Raw genomic sequence first — 20,168 nt, 5'->3', positions numbered from 1 at the left:
TTTTTGAGAGGGCAAACACCCTTGCGAGCAGTTATGACAGGTTATTGAGTTTAAATGTGTAGGATTGTTTACGAAGTAAAGATAAATCATTTTCGACATTTTAGCAGACTTTTATCACTTTTTATTCTCTTAAAAAATTACGAAAAGAGAGAACAATGGAGTCTTCTGCTAAGTCCTTTTCAGAATTTTTCAAAAATGAAAATATTGCCCAGTACTTGCTTGTTCGAACTCGTAAAAGTAAATGAACAATCGTCCCCTCAGTATAAGTTTACCCCTTTTATAGAATGATCCAGGACCATTTACAAAAATGGTATACGTTGATCAAACATGGTAAATAGAGTTCTCTCCTATATTATTTTATCCTTTTTCGGACTTGGGAGAGTTCTCTCCTGTATTATTTTATCCTTTTTCGGACCTAGGAGACTAAATTGACGAAAAAGAACCTGATGGAGTCTATTTATGATTTCCTTCTGACTCTATAAAAAATAAAAACGTCGAGCTTTACTTTCTCCGGGCTCCTTAAAATTTCATGGTTAAAGAGATGAATGAGTTTCCTTTTTGTGTCCTTTTCAAACTCTTAAAAGAAAACAACATAGAGTTACCCCTTTACTGGACTTGTAAAAAATTAAATAGTATAAGACTCATTAAGCATAACGAGACTGAACCATTCCTTCTTAGGGTTCCTTAAAAATACTTCGATAGACTCATTCGAAGGATGAGCTTATAGTCCAAGCATATGTTATCCTTCTCAAGCTTGTGAAAAATAAATAGGTACTTGCTAGTCATGGTGGGGGGGAATTGGAGAGGGTGTCCATTTTACATCATCAGTTAAAAGGTAGCATGTCGCTCTTGAACACGACACTCCATCACATTCATGTCCGGGGTGGGAAATCCATTTTCCTTACAGTTAATAAAACCTCATTGAAAATATTCATGGTTTTATCGTTGATTCAAATGCTGCCAAATCATTATAGTATTGTTGTGTGTTCAAGAGAAGTTCAACCTTGGTTCAAATCCCTTTGCAAAATCTTTTCCTTCATTCGCGTCAGCTATCCTTGAGTTAGTCCTTGCAAACTATTTTCAAAACTTGATATCATGTTTCATGTCATAGGATTTCCTATGAAGGATCGCTTCCTATCGACTTCAACTCATTATCTGGGAAGTTGATTTAGAAACCTTCAATACCTTGAAGCCTGCATGCCTTAATGGCAGGTTTTTCGCTTATGATGACAGGTTCTCATCATTGGCTTTAGATCTAACGATTCTATGAGTGTTCTATTAGCACTTTGTAATTTTTTTATGTTTCAGAAGAAAATCACAAAGGTAACCACAAACGAACTTTGGAAGCTCGGATCTAGCCCTGTCAGCTTCAGAGAGGGCTCTCTATGTAAGATTTAACTTTGTTGGATTGAATATTAGACTAGTTATGAAGTTTAAGGTTTGATTTGTATTTGAATGGTTGGTTGATAATTATATTACCATTGGGCTATTGAGTCTGTTACATAAAATACGGATCTACTACAGCATCTATAGATAGGTCTCACAGGGCAGGATAGCCAAACCGAATAGACTCTTTTAGTTTATGAGATGGGGAAGGAAGAACAAATTAAGATTCACTTTAAATATAGAGCATTGTTACATGAATTATATATTTAAAGGTCAGAAGAAAACATTGAAATTATTTGTATTCGGACACAGAGTGTAGATTTAAACAAATTATGCCCTTTACTTATCTATTGAATAATTCAGATTTGGAAACAAATATGTGCTATAAACAAAGAAATATAAACAGATAAGATGATAGATGCACTTCACCAACAACTTGACACAATAATCCTATGAAAGAGCTTCTGCATTACTGGTAATATGTTGATGCTTCAGAAATATACACAAGTATTCTTCATATAAAAACCAACCCTTGATACTTCTAAAGATGAAGTATTTATAATTTAATTTACAAAATATCTTGAGATCTTCTGCTAAACTAATATCAAATCCCAAAAAGGAATTGATTTACAAAATATTCTCTAATAATCTTTGGAAAAATCTGAATAAAAATTATTACAAACAATATCTACCAAAAACATGTAGATATTTCCCAAAATATAACTAAGTAATAGGAAGTCTATACTATTTCTAATCTTTTGTTCAAACTTTAAAGTGAATTGTTTGATTGTGGCTATTTCTGAAGAAAAAAAATCCTACATGATAAAATAAATATAAGATAATATCTCTAATTTTCCTACTAGAAACTATGAACTTCCTGCAAGTATTGTGCATTCAAATCTGGAATGGGTTTACTGATTGCTGGAAATATGTTGTTTCTAGGCATTCTGGTGGTGACTGAGCCTTTAAATGAGCAATGTTGTTTGTCTTGCTGGTAGATGTCTGTGATGTCCCTCTTTCTACTGCATTCGGTTTGATGACTGTGGTGTTGAATATATACAAGAGGTTGCTGATGTCATTTAAATGAGCAATGTTGTTTGTCTTGCTGGCAGATGTCTGTGATGTCCCTCTTTCTACTGCATTCATTTTGATGACTGTGGTGTTGAATATATACAAGAGGTTGCTGATGTCCTTCTGGATATCTGATGACTAATTGTGAATTGTCTTATCGATCATCTTAAATAATTTGTTTTGTTACAAAATATTTGGATTTCAATAATATATTTAAATTAATATTTCCAAATATTTAAATGAAATTCATAATTCATAATTCAAAGTATTTATTAGAATGATTTATAAATCCATCATGTTTTCAAATTCATATACTATTTCAAAAATTCATGGCTTGTTTTCAAAAACCATGTATTGTTTCTCCTTTTACCTTCCCCTGTAAATTTCCTTTTACTCCTATAAATATTTGGATGGATTTCCAAAACCATGTGTTTTTTTTTGTAAATCCATGGCAGGTAAAACATTTATATTTTGACTTTTATCCCTAAAAACAAAAATATCTTTCTTCTCTATAAAAACTCATTTTTACTTGTCCTCTTATGTGTAAAAATCATTTAGATGAAGCTCCCTATTTTTCTCATGTGTGCATTAATTTCATGAACATACGATATCAAAATTTATCTTTTATTTTCTATGATGAATTTATTTTCCTGCACCCATGAATTTCGTTTCCATGTAGATGTAAAATTATTTTACTCATTTGCCTATCATTTCATTTCACCCACTGAGCCTTCCATCTCTGAATTCCTCTAAAATATGGTTTCACTTAAATATCCCATGAAATTCCATTCTCGCCATATTTATAAAATTCAAACCAATACAGTTTATGGATTTCGAAGCGGGGTTCACAGTAAGAGGTTTACAGGGGGGGCAAATCACGTGAGGGTGACAGCTGTAAAGGCCAAGTAAAAGTGAAAACCACTTTTCAGATGCCCCTTTGGTTAAATGTCGAAGGGGCTAGAGTCCGAAACATATTCATAACCATGGATTATAATATGCACACATCTCGATGCCTTTAACATTGGGGAGAATTAACTTTGATTTTTGGCTTTTGGGTGACATAGAATGAATAAACAAATTTTCATGTTTTTTAGAGTTTTGATTATTCATTTATTTTTTGAATTTATTTTAATACTTCAAAATAAATGATTTCTCACTTATGCCTTCTTCTTTGCTTTCTAGTGCAGACTTCAACTTTATCTTTTCTTTGATACAGGAATTGGATTTGAGTGTGTGTTCTACTATTGGAAATCTTCTTCTGAGCTCTTTTTGATGAAAATACATGCAGTCTGATCTGATCCAAACATTTATATGCAAAAATCTCCCTAAATCTTAGTACTTAGTGTCACTTTGGAAATAATTTGCAGGAGGAAATATTATTTACAACATATCAAACATAATAATGATCAGCTATAATCAAATGATCCTATAAAAATTATAGGACCCTAACATAGGCTCTAGCTAGGGATGGCACTCTCCTTGTGAGGTGTCGAGAACACCGTAGACTAGTAGCCTGATTCATTGAGATGATATGTAATATTCCTAATTAGCCATGGCTAATTGGAATATTCGATTTTGCTCAATTTTGCCTTCTATAGTTATTTATAAATAAAAAGGTGAGGAAAGGGGGACATAACTCACCTTTAGAATAAAGTCACTCCCTAGTAGCACAACGTTGTGACTTAAAGGGGAGCCAAGGGAGCCACAGGACCACGCAGAGATGGGGCCCACGCAGACACTTGGAGGGACTTCGTAGATGGAAAGGAACACGTGGCAAGAGAGGGACTACATTGGAGGAGGTGGGCCTTGGGATTGAGAGAGGCCAACGCTATAAAGGAGAGAGGAGCCTCCTCATTTTGTCATTTGATTATGTGCATTTGAGCTAGTCACTTCGACTTGGAGCACGCTCGCTATTTAGCCTGTCTGCAGCATTGTTTAGTGCATTGAGTGTCTCGTTCGGAGATCTCACCCTTAGCCCCAGGGGACTTCAAGTGCCTACTCGGGCAAGGTATTTTCTAGCAGTATTTTTCAGTAGGATTGATCTTTGGCGTTGTGGAGGAGTTGAGCATTTGAGGACTGTGAAGTATTGAGAGAGAGGGACACAGTTCTTTTGGTGGGAGTTCCGGATTGGGGGTTTCGTGGAGGATTAGAGCTAGGAGATTGAGCAAGGGATCAACTCTTGCATATTGGAGGATTTTGGCAGAGTTTCGGGCTATGTTTTGGTGGATTCTATTTAGTGGCAGCGCAGAGCCTTGAGGGACAGTGTAGATCCCCAAGGAGGTGATTTTTGGGGGTCGACTATTTTAGAAAAGCTTTCTACGTTTTTCTGGGTTTCTTGAGTAGAGTCTGATTCCAGAGTTTTAGCATTTTCTGAGGAGAGGAACAGCCCCAAATCCTCATTTGATTTTCAGTAGTAGCAGTAGCACGACAGTTCTCCAGCAGCTTGGACGCAGTTCAGAGAGAGGTCATTCCTTTGTTATTCTGAGTGTATTTCTTCACTTGCCTTGTGCAAGTCAAGGTGCCATCTTTCTGATCACCTCCTGTACTCCTCCCATTACTCAGTATAATAAAATGGCTTAGCATTTCTCTCTGCATCTCTTGAGTATCTGCTTATATTTCATGTTCACATTATTATATGTTGTACCACTATTATTTTTATTACTTTGAGTTTCCCGGTCACTATATCATTTGAACGTGTTTGGTTGGAGTTTGCTTGGGTTTGAGGGATATTCTGGAAACATGATATTACAGTGGTATCAGAGCATAGATCTAGCTCAGCCTGTGGAGCTAGTAATCTGTGACACCGGGGGAAAATACCTACATCCGTTACAGAGGTAGGAGATACAGAGACACTGGGCGTAGGTTGGAGAACACCTACAGAGAGGAGACTGTGTTCCAATAGTGGACGCAGAACAGGAGGAGCCTGTGGTGGAACAAGCACAAGAGGAGCCTGTGGTGGACACAGAGTAGGAAGATCCAATGGCAGATGAGGACGGGAAGAGATTTGCAGACATGCTCCTCAAATCAGTGTAGGATCTGTCGAGGCAGATCGAGATGATGGGGCAGAGATTCACAGCAGTGGAGGCTAGACAGCATGAGAACCCACGGGTTTTTCAGGTTGGTGAGGGATCGGATATATCCGACCATTTTCCAGAGCAGGGTGCCACTCAACGTGATACTACTCAGCAAATGGCCTCACATACCCCTACACGATCTACCATGCCCACTTTTCTAAGAGCAGACACGAGGGCTGGAGCCCAACAAGAGGCAGAGCTCGGTCACATGGGCGATTATTTTGCAGAGTACCAAGCCTATGGGCAGGCGTTCAGGGACGCTCTCTCATTCAGAGACTTTGTTCAGCTCCAGTGGGATAGTAGACCCTGTGACCATCACAGAGGACACCGGCATTATCACGATGGAGACACCCACCGCACAGCTAGTAGATTCCACTTGCCTACGTTTGATGGTCCATCAAACAATTTGGCAAGGTCTTGGGTGGAGAAGCTGGACATCTATTCTAGCTTAACCAGATGTCGAAGGCAGAGGCCATTAAGGTGGCGACATTACATTTGGATGATGAGGCTCAGGATTGGTGGTTCCATCGAATGGTTACACTCAGACATTCCACAGTGACGACATATGTCGAGTTTACCAGGAGATTGATGGAGAGGTTTGACTGGAGGGATCCAGAACAGCACTTCGTTGAGCTGACAAGGCTCAAGCAGATAGGGAGCCCAGAGACCTACATTACAGACTTCTTGAGGATTTTAGTGATGGTGCCAGATCTATCCATAGAACGGAGGATCTACATGTTTGTTGAGGGGTTAGCAGAGCCACTTCGGGGTCTAGTCAGGTCCACTAGACCAATCACACTCCAAGATGCTATCAACAGGACCTGGGACTTACAAGATGGCTTACCGAGGACCCGAACACCTTACCCCTATAGACAGGCTTTCTAGCCTAAGGGGAAAGACGTGAGGATTCTGCCTCCGAAAGGGAATCCATGGTGAGTACAGATTGATGATGACGCCAAGAGGGAGTTGAAGAAGAAGCAGTTTTGATTTACCTATTAGGAGCCGTGGGCACCAGGACATAGATATGTTGCTGGCAAAGCACACTTTATTGAGGTCTTCTTCGAGAGCAGCGGGGAAGAGGATGAGGAGGATGATGTGGAGGCCGGAAATAGTCATGTCGTGAAGGGTTCCTCGCTGCCTCCACCACCAGCAGCAGGTGGTGCAGCTTTTGCACCTACCGGAGGAGCCCTTGCAGCATTGCAAGGAGTTCCCAAGTATTTGAATTACGCGTACAGGGGATAGTACATGGCTAGCGAGTATTAGTTTTGGTTGACAGTGGGGCAACCCACAACTTCATCGATGCACAGATGTTTGAGCAGAGAGGTATACAGACAAAGAGCTTCGATGGATTTTCAGTTTTGGTCCCAGGAGATCAGACCATGGTGTGTGCTCGTTATGTCCCAGAGTTATCAATGACGATGGGCACCTACACACTGACTGACCAATTTTTCGTGGTCAATAATTCCGGACACCAACATAGTACTTGGCGTTTAGTGGCTTATCACTCTAGGGAAGGTCATGACAGATTGGAAGGCCCTAGAGATGGAGTGGGATGATGAGAAGACAGGGAGGCATGAGAAGATACGAGGATAGCACACATATCCGCCTCAGACTGTTTCAGCTCATCGATGGAGGTAGCCTTCTGGAAGGGAGACATAGAGTGGGCAATAGAGCTACGTGCATCAGAGATAGGGACTACAGGGTAGACAGTGCACCTGTAGATACAGTGCATCCTTGACTAGTATGTCGCAGTATTTGGGGAGATTCCACTGGGATAGCCACCGGACCGGGGGTTTGAGCACACCATTGAGCTTGAGCAAGGCATACAGGTAGTGATTACTACCCCCTATAGGCATCCCAAGGCCTATCGAGATGATATTAAGCGGGCCATTCAGGAGTTACTGGCTCTTGGGCACATTCGGCCGAGCACGAGTCCTTTTGCTTCTTCCATGGTGTTGGTGAAGAAGAAGGACGCCACATTGAGGATGTGCATTGACTACAGGGCCCTAAACAAGAAGACACTGAAAAACAGGTACCCCATACCCAGGATCGATGAGTTGATGGATGAGTTGAGAGGACCACAGTTCTTCTCAAAGATTGATTTGAGATCTGGTACCATAAAATTTGCGTGAGGGAGCAGGACATTCCCAAGACCGCCTTCAGGTGTCACTATGGGCACTTTGAGTTTTTGGTGATGCCCTTCGGGCTAACTAATGCCCCAGATACATTCCAGTCTTGCATGAATCACATCTTCCACAGTCACTTAAGAAAGTTTGTGTTGGTGTTCTTTGATGATATCCTCATTTACAGCAGGACTTGGGAGGAGCATCTCCAGCACATTGAGACAGTATTACGCATCCTGGAGGAGCAGCAGTTCTATGCCAAACTCTCCAAGTGTGAGTTTGGATTGACAGAGATGTTATACTTGGGACACATCATAGGGGTGGACTGAGTGAGGGTCCACGAGCAGAAGATCAGGGCCATCAAAGATTGGCCAGAGCCGAGAAACGTGACAGAACTTTGAGGATTCATTGGCATTTGTACTTATTACCAGAAGTTCATCAAGATTTTTTCATAGCTTGCTGCACCCCTAACAGATCTAACGAGGAAGGGGGCATTTAGTTGGTCAGATACAGTGCAACGAGCCTTTGACAGGCTCAAGAGCTTATGAGCAGCCGCCCAGTGCTTGCATTGTCCGATTTTATGCAGCCATTTTTTTTGAGTGTGATGCGTCGGGAGAGGGGATCGGCGTAGTGTTGATGCAAGGAGGTCACCCTATAGCCTTTGAGAGCCGGAAGCTCCTTCCACACGAGAGGTTGTATTCTATATACAACAAGGAGATGTTGGCCATCATGCATGCATTGGCCAAGTACCGACAGTATTTAGTGGGTAACAGGTTCAGGGTGAGGACTGATCACAACAGCCTCAGGTTATTTTTGGAGCAGAAACAGCTACAGGAGAGGCAGCATAAGTGGATCAATAAGATCCAAGCGTATGACTTTGACGTTGAGTATGTCAAGGGTAAGAACAATGTGGTAGCATATGCCCTTTCACGTAGACCAGCCACATTGTCTCTTATGAACTTGGACTCAGACTGGAGGGCTCGACTCTTAGTAGAGTACTCCAAGGACAGATTTACATGTGAGGTTCTGGATGGGCAGGTGGCGGATGACAGGTGCAGGGTGGTCAATGAGATCATCAACTACAAGGATTGGATCTTCATACCAAGGAGTTTTGGTAGTTACTGCAAACAAGTATTCATCTGGAAACTTATCGTCTACAGGAGAATCTTCGTTAGTGTTTTGGATTCTAGACAAGAAATCAGCTACTGTGTTTTGTTTCCCTGGTCTATCTAACACAGTAATGTTGAATTCTTGTAAAAGTAAAAGCCATCTTGTAACTCTGCCATTAGTAACAGGTTTGTTCATAAGATATATAATTGCAGAATGATCAGTATGGACAAAAGTTTCATAGCCGGTTATATAATGTCTAAACTTGTTGATTGCATGAACAACGGCTAAGAATTCTTTTTCAGTCACAGTATAATTTAACTCAGTGGGAGTCAAATTTTTACTGGTGTAATAAATGGCATAAGGGACCAAGTCCTTTTGTCCCAAGACAGCTCCTAGAGCTGTATCTGAAGCATCAGTAGAAATGTGGAAAGGGAGTTTCCAGTTTGGCCCTCTCAAAATAGGTGCTTCAGATATTCTAGTCTTTAAAGTTTCAAATGCAGACTGACATTCAGGATCCCATTTGAATTCACAGTCTTTGGTAAGTAATTTGAAGAGAGGAGATGCTATCTTGGTGAAGTTTTCAATAAATCTTCTATAATATCCAGTAAACCCAAGAAAACTTCTAACATCTTTCTGGCAATTTGGAACAGGTAACTTGGAGATGACTTCAACTTTGGATCTATCAACTTAAATTCCATCTCCTGAAATATGATGTCCTAAAACAATCCCTTCAGTAAACATCATAAAACATTTTTCATGACTTAATGAAAGATTTGTTTCTTTACATCTAATTAAGACTTTTTCCAAATTTTCTAATGCTTCTTCAAATGTGTTACCATAAACTGTGAAATCATCCATGTAGACCTCTACACAATCATGAATTAGATCTGAAAAGATTCCTAGTACAGCCCTTTGAAATGTAGCGGGTGCATTGCATAATCCAAAAGGAAGTACTTGGTAAGCAAAAGTTCCCCAAGGACAAGTAAATGTGGTTTTGTCCTGATCTTCAGGTGCTACCTGAATTTGATTTTAACCACTAAAACCATCCAAAAATGAGAAAAACTTTTTACCTGCTAAAGTATCTAATACTTGATCAATAAAGGGCAAAGGAAAGTGATCTTTCAAGGTTGCTTTGTTCAATTCTCTGTAATCAATGCAAACCCTCCATTTACCATTCTTTTTAGGTACTATAACCAAGGGAGAAACCCATCGGCTATCTGAAATGGGGTAAATGAAGTTTACATTGAGTAACTTTTGGAGCTCTTCTTTCACTATCTCCCTAAGGTTTGGATTCATCCTTCTTTGAGGTTGTTTGATTGGTCTACTGTTTTCCTCAATGTAGATGTGATGAATGCAAGTCTTAGGGTCAATACCTTTCATGTCGGTATACTCCCATGCGAAAGCAGTAGAATGCCTTTGCAAGACTTTGGTTAGCTCTTCCTGTTGGGATTTTTCCAAGTTTTTATTAATGTTTAATGTTTTTCCTGGAAAGATCTCAATGACAGAACTACCAAATTCTTCCATAGAGAAAAGAGACATTTGTCTAGATGATAGACACTCTATGTCAGAATCCAACTGAAATTGTGTAGAGTCATATTCTGAAGATGGTTCAAAATTCTCTAATGTGTTCAGAATTTGACTATCTTCACTAATCTCAGAAATGGTAAAGACAGGTTGTATAGTATCTTCATCATCAACCCACTCATTATCTCCTATTTCTGTAATTGCTTTTGCTGGGGGATACAGATTGAACTTCTTTGTTGAATTGCCATCAGAAATATACATATCCCTAGACCTATAACTTATGAAAGCATCAGCTGTGGCTAGCCAAGGTCTTCCTAAAATAAGAGGATTTCCTCCTAGATTGTTCTTGGGAGTTAAAATCAAAAAATCAACTTGATATTCCCAAGAGTCTAGGGAGACTAGAATGTCTTCCAATACACCATCAGGTTTAATGATTGATCGATCTGCAAGTTGCAGTAAAGTAGGTGTAAAGAGAAGGTTAGGAAGTTTTAACTGGTCCATGGTCTGTCTACTCATAATGTTGATAGCAGCCCCTAAATCAATCAAAGTATTCGGTATTTCTACCCCATTGATATGTGTTTTGACAATTGGACTACCGAGATCTACATATTTCTCCATGGTAATCTTTCCCATCATGATATCTGCAATTTTTCCTACCAGGTGGATCCTTCTGGTATCTCTTGGTTTCCTTCCTGGTCTTTTAAGGCTCAACTCCTTTATTGTTTTTGCTAGAATGGGAATCTCTTTAATGGCTTGTAACAAGGGAATCTTGATACAGACATTCTTCAATTCATCTAGAAAATTATAGTCAGGCAACCAAATTTGTTTTTCCACTCCTTTTTCTATTTGTAACCTTTCAGGAAAAGGAGGTGTGGCCAAAGATGTAGGTTGTTCAACTATGGGAGTTGTGGGGGTTGATTCTTTTTCTTTTTCTTTTTGAGTGTTTGGGTTTTGAAGAGATGCTTCAGAACCCTTATTGGCTTTAAGAGATTCTTCCTCAGAAATGCTTGGCTGTTGAACATTTATAGAAGGTTGATCTAGGATTCTACCTGATCTGAGTTGTACTTCATTGAGAGGAACAATCATATAGGTAGGGAATGGTTGACCTTCCATCATGTAAGAATTTTGAGGGTTCCTATTATTGGGGTTTGGCAATGGCTGAGAAGGAAGTTGATTTGACTTCTGTTGGGATTGAAGCAAGAGTTGAGAGTTTTGATTTTGTGGAGAAGGTTGTTGTTGTTGAGGGAATGGCAATGATAGTTGTTGACTTTGATTTGGAAGTTGTGGAGCTTGCTGGTTTTGAAAAGATAGAGGATATTGATAGAATTGAGCAAATCTCCCATAAGGATTTTGCATGCTTTGCATCCATGATTGAAAAGGATTTTGAGGTTCAGGCCAAGGTTGTTGCCAAGGATTCCAATTTGGTTGGGCTTGAAAATTCATAGAGTTGTTAAACCCTTGATTTTGTTGCCCCTGCCAAGGTCTCCTTGCAACAAAACAGAGAGATTCAAGTGTATTTGGATCTTCTTGAAAGACTGCTTTGAGCCCAGGGATTGAAGGACAATCCTTGGTCTCATGGTTTTCTGAGCAAATTACACATGTTTCCACAACTTGTGCTTCCAAGGGAAATTCCCTTAAAGCATGTTTCTTCCTACATTTCGGGCAAAAGATGGCCAAGGCCTCGGCTTTTGCTTTCTGTTTATTGTGGATCTTAAGGGTGTCTAATTGTTCACTAAGACTCCCTAAGATGTCAGTTTTGAATTCATCAAGCATATTTCCGATCTCAGCCCTACTTACTGATCCAGTTGCAGATTTATTTTCTCTGAGGAGAGAAGGATCTCTAGGCCCTTTTTGAGTTTTTGATTTGCCCCTTGAGAGATGGATACATAGCTCTGCTATATCATTGAGTGAAAGTTGAGATATATCTCCTTTCCCCATCATGTTCAGAATGTCTATCCATTCATCTCTAATGGCTTTTAGTAGGAGGGCTTTCAAGGTCTCCTCATCCAAGCTACTCATTTTTGCTCTTTTCAGGTTATATTGAAATCTTTCGAGTAAATCCTCTAAGTTCTCATCTTGTCTTTGTACCATTTTAAATACCTCATCCTTGTGATTGGTAGGCATACAATAGTCTAGGTACCTATCCAAAAATGTCTGTTTCATATCATTCCAAGACCTAATGGATTGAGTGAGTAACCCCATGAACCATTTCAAAGCTTGTCCTTTCAATGTGGAAGGGAACAATTTGAGTTTTTGAGTGTCATCCAGATAGTCATAAGTTCGACATACGACTTCAAACTCAAATAAAAATGTTTCAGGGTCCTCAGTTCTTAACCCATGGAAGTTTGGGAGGACAGATGGTGATATGTTTTTCATAGTGGCTCGGGAATCCTCATCAACGATAGGAAACCCAAATGAGTTATCCCCATCTCTATTTCCTCCAATGTGACCTCTACCTCCTCCATTGTTTCCTCCTCCTCCTCCTCTACCTCTACCTCTACCAACTCCTTCCTCTGTCATAATGGTTTCCCTAGAGACTTCAGAATCTTCTGGTTCTTCTACAAAGGGTGAATGAGAAGGAATTTCTCCCTCTTCTTCAGATGATTCTACTTCTTCAATTACAATTGGTCTTTTTGTAGAAGGAAGGAAAGGATCTCTTTCTGATTCAAATTCAATAGAAGGTGTGGGAGAGTCAATTCTTGCCTCTTGAATTCCAGGAATCCTAGGGCTAGGAGTGTCAGTTGGAGATGAGGGAGGTGTCTCTTGTCTATTCCTTGAAGTAGATGGACTTGTAAAAATCGAATTCTTGGCTCTAGCTAAAAACCTTCCCCTAGAATCTCTAGCTCTATGCATGTCATTTTTTTTATTTTTTCTTCAAGTCAGGCTAATAATTCTCTTTCTGATCTTCCAGGTCACTCTAGGTGCAAGAAGAGAGCATACTTAAGAAACTATTAAACCAATAACTTTCTCTTTTCTGATCCTCCAGATCACTCTAGGTGCAAGAGGAGAGCATACTTTGAGAGGTTATCAATTTCCCTTTCTTGAGATTTTCTTAATTTTTTTTAGAAATTGGCTACCTAATTTCACTTCCCCGGCAACGGCGCCAAAATGTTTGGTCAATTTAGTGTTGTCTAAATTGCTATCATAAATTGTCAACCCGGGGCTCGTAAGCTGATGAAGTGAAGTGTACAATATATACTTAAGCGGCCTTTTCTAGTTCTTTTTGTCGTTTTTAGTTCATGTGTGACTTATCTTCCTAATGTGATGTGATGAAGTTATAAACAAGTGAGTGAATGTGTGTGTATGTGGCGATTTCTAATTGCTTCTTGAAATTTAAAGAGAAAACTTGAAAAATAACTTGGAATGAAATTAAAGCTTCAAATGAAAGTAAAGCATCAAACAAAAAGACCAATGGCACTAGTCCAATACCTCTACTGCTGATAAGGATGAAAATGACATCTACATTAACTCAATTGAAAGCAAGAACACTACTCTAACTCCTCTATTGAATCTAAAGCAATGCAAAGATTAAGTGACAAATCACACTACTTAATTCTCCCTTAACATTCTGCCTTTAGCTAAATTGATCATGTGAAAAAGAGTTAGGAGTGAATTAGAAATATGAGTCCAAAACTAAATAAACCAAGCTGCAATTAAATGATATTTTGGTCCCACGAAAGTTAGTGAATTATGATAAAGAGAACCATCAAGAGATTAGCAACTTGACAAAACCTGTTAAAGTAAACTAAGCAATGAAACTAATGCAAGTCAAGGTAAAAATCAGCAGTTTAGATAAGACAACTTCAAATGCCACTAGTGATAAAAAGAAGGAAAAACACACTATCCCGGGCTCCTAACACACCTGCAAGAACAAACTGATCAGTTCTGAAAAATGCTGGGAATGTAAAGGAATAATTCAAACTGTACAATATTATACATGTCAAAAGAAACGAAAATTGCAGAAATCAAATTGTACATTAGTATACATGTGAGAATGAAAACATAAAGAAGTGCAGGAAAATGAAATTAAAAACTACTGTACATAGGTTGTGGCAGACGGGGGCCCTCCATCTACTCAACCAGTTAAAAATCAGCTACACGGATAGGAGCAAAACAGTCTTCTTGATATTAAATCAGCATGTCACAGAATACAAAAGCTGTATAAAACAGTCTTTGAAACAGAGTTTTATAAACAAAATGATTACAGCCAAAAACTAAACTTGAAGACTAACTACTAAGCGTATGCAAACGCTTTATTTATATCAGCAGAGACAAACTGTCTTCTGCGTAAACTAAGCTAACAACCAGCTAACTAATTAACTGTGCAAAAGACACGCAGCAACACCGTGCACTGTTTGAGGAAATGGTCATCGTGGATGATAAATCCACGGTTAGATTCTTGTCCCCTGCCGTCTTCGTGGCTCGAAGAAGATGCCAGCTGTGGTTACATGCTTCACCTGCTCACGCAGAGTCGTGCCACCGCTTGGAACCTTGCTGTTTGACCGTGGTTACATCTGCGTTGACCGGGGGTATATATGAGCGAGTTGGCTTAGCTGATAGCACACGAACCATGTACACAGTCATACCAACTTGCCCATGTGGCCCTTTCCTTTGGAGGACACGTGGAACATAGCAAACAAGAAAATGGCTGCGGAATCTCTGATCGGCTGCGGAATTGGAGATCGGCTGCGGAAATGCTGTATTAGCTGCGGAATTGCAGCACTTGTACCAAAATTCTAAACCAACAGTCAATCATTAGCACAGTCAACAAATCATGTTAAAAAGACATATAATGCAATGAATTGAACAAGTTGATGGAGGAAATGATGACAAAAGAGAGAAGTGAGTAGGAAAAAGCTGTTGGGAGGATAGGTAAATGAGTGCAGGTTTGAGGCTCAACATACCCCCACTGTGAGGGTGTTGCATGTCCTCATGCAACCAAAACTTTGTCATAATCTTTCAGTCCACATGTTCAGATGCCTCTGCCAAGACATCCAACCTTCTCCTTTTCCTCCTTGTTGTCAAATTTGCTCTTGGTTTCCTAACCAAGCACCTGAATTTCAAGTTAACCAAGGCCCTGCTTAATTTCTTGCATTTCCTCTTCAATTTCCTGTTCTTTCTCTGCCAAAGACCCAAATGAAGCATTGTGTTGTCGTGGACCATTTTGTCCACTTTGCTCTGTTCTCTCAATGCTTCGTTTTCCTGTTTGATATGGCGATTCAGGACCTCTAGCTCAAATACTTCTTGCTTCAGAGATTGAACCTGTTGTTCAAGGGGCAAGACAGTGCTAGGACCGGCAGCAGATTGCTCTAATGTTTCCAAATAATCATATGCCTCCTGCTGGTCAGGGTCAATGTCAGGTGTTTGTCTTGGCCTAAATTCAAATCCTTGAAAACTGCTTTCTCTCTCTTGCTGGAAAGGACTTTCCTCTCTTGGAGGACTTAGCTCAATATTTAGCCGAATTGGAGTCTTCTCAGGTGTGCCCAAATCAATGAAATGGGACTGTTTCTCTTTAGTCACACTCTTCTTCTCTATAAGTCTACTGCTTCTTCTCACTTGCATGCTAGTACTCTTTGGCTGACTGTTTTGTTTTTCTTTTTGTTTCTTTTTGGAGAGGGCAGTAGCATGGAGTTGAGCAAGTCTATCAACTAGTGTTTGGGATTCTTCTTCAATTGAGGGCTCAGGTGAAGGGTATGACTCTTGCACAATGGATTTCCCTTTATCCCTCTTTTGTTTCTTAGTTCTGCCTCCCTTTTTCTTTTCCTCTTGAACAATTTCTTGGACAGTTTCTTGAACAGTTTCTTCAGCAGTTTCTTGGGCAGTTTCCTCAAATTCTACATCAGTTTCTTGGGCAGTGACTTCTCTCCCTCCTCTCCTACTTCTCTTGGGTATCCTAGGAGAGCTACTAGAGGCTTCGACTATCTCTTGAAAATGGTTTCTAACTAGAAACTTCTCCCATGTATCATTTTTAGTTTTCAACTACTCCTCAATTAAAATTCTAATGAGTCCATGATGAGACAAGTGGGGTTCAATGTTTCCCACGTGTTTCTGAACAGTTTCACTCATCTTCTTTAGACTAGCTAAGAAGAAATAAGGTAGGTTGATAGCATGGTCATTCATAAAGTGCATCATGATTCTTGCATGGTATACATACATGACACCAAAGCGGCCTTCACATGTTAAAAATTTTTGAACAAGCAACAGTAATGAAGTCCACTCTTCCTTAATGACACGTACAGGGATTCCCTTAGTGAAAATGGAGGTATCCATACCTGGATTTTTGAGCATATTTTTCCACTCTTGATCTTCAACTTTTCTGTTTTTGAACCAGCGTTCTCCTTTTTGAGGCAAATCGGTTGCTGTGGCCAAGGTGCTCTCTGTTATGGTGAACTGCAGGTCTCCTACCTCCACGGTATTTCCATTAAATGACCGGGCAAATGCCTTTGTCACCTCTTTATTGTACCCTTTAAACTTCTGGATGAACTTCAACCATTTGGCTTTCTGCAGTGCTTCCTTTATCTGTGGGTAACCCTCTAAAAATTTCGAACCCTCCGGTTCTGCTCTTAACAATTTTCCCATTTCGGTTATCAGTTCACTTGCAGCTCTGACAGTGGTGTTTGAACGCTGGAGGAGAAAGCTTCACGGGAAAACAGTGCTCAACAGTGGGAATTACGGCTATAACAGAGTGGCCGTGATGCAATGAACTGTAAGGTGCAGGACTGGTGATCGGGGTTTTGAGTGGAGCGGTGAGGAAAATAAAACAGAGAGGTTCACGGTAAAACGAGAATGGTGTATGGAAACGAGAGTGAAAATGGTGGAGTGAGGGAGTAGATAACAATACGAAGATGAGGTTATGCATGCGAGAAGTGGAGTTATGAGTAGAGGATACAACGGCCAAATCCCTGAACGTCGGGTGGCTGCGTACACTTGGCTGCGGAAATGATCATTTGGAGAGCCGTAGTACACCAGTACACGTCACTGAGGTACGAGTAGTTAATGGAAGAGTAGTTCGTATTAAGTTCGAATCAATAGTAATTAGGGACCGTTAGGGAGGTGGTGAGGTGGATTACGCAGAATCATGGACGAGGAGTGGATGAGGATCTTGTCAATCATTACATTAAGTGCTTCCTACCATGATTTGAAAACCATACATAAATGATATCAAACTGTTAGTTAAAAATTTGGAACATACCTTCATACATTTGCATTTGATCCCTTTGTTGATTATGGTGGCTAACCTTTGATTTGTTGCTGGTCTTGTAGGTGCTATGTATCCTTGCTGCTCGTTGATGATGATATCCCTGACTGTAAATTTTTCTTTTTGAAACAGAATTGCTTTGATTGCAGAGACAGAGTGTATCAGCTGCGGAAACTCGGTATGAGCTGCGGAAACTGCAACAATACTTTTTTGCCTGCACAAAGATGATTAGAACAAACTTAACTGAATGGAATAGTCCTAAGAGGGAATTTATTGGTGGAAATGAGATGGAATGAATGATCTGGAAGAAAAATGAAGTGGAATGAAGATGATGATGAGATGGATGAAATGGCGGATGAAATGGAAAGAGAAAGAGAGAGATTTTTTTTGGAAAATATAAAGTGTCAGGTGACCCTGATTTTCACTTTATATTTTCTGCATAAGACCGCCAATCCAAGATTGGTTTTCAGGCTTATACAAGAGACCTTTTTTTTTCTCTTTTTTTTTTTTTTTTAATTGAAAATAAACAAAGACTAGGCTGATGGAGGAGAAGAATTCTTCTCCACCAGCCTCATTGCAGAATCTTCTTGGAACAATTTAACAAATTCCTCCTTTGAGAGTGGCTTGTGGTAGACTTTCAATCGGTGGCCATTCACAATGAGAGGAGTTTGAAACTCATCAATGGTCTTCACTCAAACTGCTCCATTGTTAAAGACTTCATCAATCTCATATGGCCCAAGCCAATGAGTTTGAAATTTTCCTTTGAAGTCCTTAAACTTGGAATCAAACAATAGTGCACAATCTTCCTTCTGAAACTTTCTTTCTTTGATGTGTCGATCATGCCACTTAGTTCTTTGGTGCTGAACTAGATCGGTCCTTAGAATTGCATCTTGTCTTATTTCATCTAGCTCATTTAGCTGGTCCATTCTGTGTTTTTGGGCTTCTGATAGGCTCATCCCCAATTGAACTGCCATCTTGAAGGTCTTGATTTGGAACTCAATGGGGAGCAGGACTTCTTTCCCATAAACAAGTTCATAGGGAGAATGTCCTGTTGTGTTCCTCCATGTAGTTCTATAGGCCCATAAGGCTTCAGGAAGCCTTTCTGCCCAATCTCTTCTGTGAAGATGAACAGTCTTGGTGATGATGCTTTCAAGAACTTTATTTGTAGATTCCACTTGACCATTTGCTTGCGGATGGTATGGAGTAGATGTTCTGTGCTTGATTTTGTATTCCTCCATCAGCTTCTCCATCAATTTAGATGTAAATTGACTTCCCTGATCTGTCACAATTTCTCTTGGGACACCAAAACGAGTAAAAATATCCTCAAAAAGAAATTGAACAACTGAATTTTCAGTGGCAGAAGGCAATGCCTTGGCTTCTACCCACTTAGTAACATAATCAGTGCAAACCAATATATACTTCTTTTGCTTAGATGGTGGATTAATAGGTCCAACGAAATCTAGAGCCCATTTCTCAAAGGGTTCGATGCATACCTGTGGCTGTAGTGGCATTTCATTTGAAGGAGTTGGTCTCCCAACTCTTTGGCAACTGTCACACCTTCCAAAATATTGCTTTGTATCTTTAAAGAGAGAAGGCCAATAATATCCTAAAGAAAGGATTTTATAGGCAGTCCTCTTGTCAGCAAAGTGTCCGCCGCACGGTTCATCATGACATGCCTTAAGGATGTCAGGCATTTCATCTTCCCGAACACATCTTCTGATCATACAGTCTGGCCCTGTTTTGAACAATTCATTAGAAATCCAAGAATAATGTGAACTCTCCTGAATGATTTTCCTTTTCTCATTAGGAAATAAGTGTGGAGGTAGCTTCCCTGTAACTAAATAGTTAGCAATATCTGCATACCAAGGAGTTTTGGTAGTTACTGCAAACAAGTATTCATCTGGAAACTTATCCTCTACAGGAGAATCTTCGTTAGTGTTTTGGATTCTAGACAAGAAATCAGCTACTGTGTTTTGTTTCCCTGGTCTATCTAACACAGTAATGTTGAATTCTTGTAAAAGTAAAAGCCATCTTGTAACTCTGCCATTAGTAACAGGTTTGTTCATAAGATATCTAATTGCAGAATGATCAGTATGGACAAAAGTTTCATAGCCGGTTATATAATGTCTAAACTTGTTGATTGCATGAACAACGGCTAAGAATTCTTTTTCAGTCACAGTATAATTTAACTCAGTGGGAGTCAAATTTTTACTGGTGTAATAAATGGCATAAGGGACCAAATCCTTTTGTCCCAAGACAGCTCCTAGAGCTGTATCTGAAGCATCAGTAGAAATGTGGAAAGGGAGTTTCCAGTTTGGCCCTCTCAAAATGGGTGCTTCAGATATTCTAGTCTTTAAAGTTTCAAATGCAGACTGACATTCAGGATCCCATTTGAATTCACAGTCTTTGGTAAGTAATTTGAAGAGAGGAGATGCTATCTTGGTGAAGTTTTCAATAAATCTTCTATAATATCCAGTAAACCCAAGAAAACTTCTAACATCTTTTTGGCAATTTGGAACAGGTAACTTGGAGATGACTTCAACTTTGGATCTATCAACTTAAATTCCATCTCCTGAAATATGATGTCCTAAAACAATCCCTTCAGTAAACATCATAAAACATTTTTCATGACTTAATGAAAGATTTGTTTCTTTACATCTAATTAAGACTTTTTCCAAATTT

The sequence above is a fragment of the Pinus tabuliformis genome, chromosome 7 (assembly GCF_031772625.1).
Source record: "Pinus tabuliformis cultivar Carrire ecotype Pingquan chromosome 7, CPIR1, whole genome shotgun sequence".
Classification (NCBI taxonomy): domain Eukaryota; kingdom Viridiplantae; phylum Streptophyta; class Pinopsida; order Pinales; family Pinaceae; genus Pinus; species Pinus tabuliformis.
This window is presented reverse-complemented; position numbering follows the sequence as displayed.